At 70.2% G+C, this 1036-nt stretch overlaps 1 protein-coding gene across 1 annotated transcript in view; it reads left to right on the forward strand.

Annotated features, from left to right (window-relative positions):
* The first annotated feature begins 445 nt into the window (after positions 1-445).
* Positions 446-1036, forward strand: part of LOC120510410 (ferritin, higher subunit-like) — a 4233-nt gene continuing 3642 nt past the window's right edge. Inside the window, exon 1 of the mRNA XM_039726213.1 lies at positions 446-642. The gene's annotated coding sequence lies outside the window, so the exon portion shown is untranslated. The remainder of the gene's footprint in view (positions 643-1036) is intronic.

Here is a 1036-nt window from a genome sequence, read left to right on the forward strand (position 1 = left end):
CGCAGGGGTGAATATTTGGGGATGTGGGGTGGATTTGGGGGATGTAGGGGTGAATTTGGGGGTGGATTTGGGGGTGAATTTGGGGGGTCCCCGGCTGTGGGGAGCCGCTGCTCCCCCCTTGACCCAGAGCCGACCCCCCCAGACCTGCGGGGGGGGGGGCTCCCAGTTCCAACCAGTCTCTCCCAGTTCCGGGCCGGCGGAATCGCGGAGTCAGCGCTGCCCCGGGGCCGGTTCCTCTTTCGGTGCTGAGTCAGCTCCTCAACCCCCACCAGCGGACCCCCAAATTCACCCCGTGCCCCCCAAACCAGCCCTCATGGGCGGGGGGCGCGCAGCGGCGGGGCGGACCCCCCGGCCCCCCCAAATCCTGCCCAGTCATGCTGACTGCGGGCCCGTGTGACAGTCGGGGACAAGGGCCAAGGCCACCGCGCCCGGGGGCGGTTCGGGGGTGGCCGTGGGTGGGGGGGTTGCTTACAAAAGCCCCGCGGACGTTGAGCGGCCGCGGCCGCGTTCTCGCTTCAACAGTGCTTGAACGGAACCGGCTGCTCGCGGCGCCGCGCCCCGAACCGGCCCCGAACCGCCGCTCCCGAACCAGCTGGAACCGCTCCGTCCGTCCGTCCGTCCCGCCGCTCCGTCCTTCCGTCGGTCCGTCCCGAACCGGCCCCGAAGCGCAGCTCCTGAACCCCTCCGTCCTTCCCGAACCGCTCCGTCTGTCTGTCTGTCCTTCCCTCAGCTCCCGAACCGCTCCGTCCTTCCCGAACCGCTCCCGAACCGCTCCGTCTGTCCTTCCCTCAGCTCCCGAACCGCTCCGTCTGTCCGTCCCGCCGCTTCCGAATCGCTCCCGAACCGCTCCGTCCTTCCCGAACCGCTCCCGAACCGCTCCGTCTGTCCGTCCCGCCGCTTCCGAATCGCTCCCGAATCGCTCCGTCCTTCCCGACCCGCTCCCGAACCGCTCCGTCTGTCCGTCCCGCCGCTTCCGAATCGCTCCCGAATCGCTCCGTCCTTCCCGAACCGCTCCCGAACCGCTCCGCCTGTCCGT

The sequence above is a fragment of the Passer montanus genome, unplaced genomic scaffold (genome assembly GCF_014805655.1).
Source record: "Passer montanus isolate IOZ18808 unplaced genomic scaffold, ASM1480565v1 scaffold577, whole genome shotgun sequence".
Taxonomy (NCBI): Eukaryota; Metazoa; Chordata; class Aves; order Passeriformes; family Passeridae; genus Passer; species Passer montanus.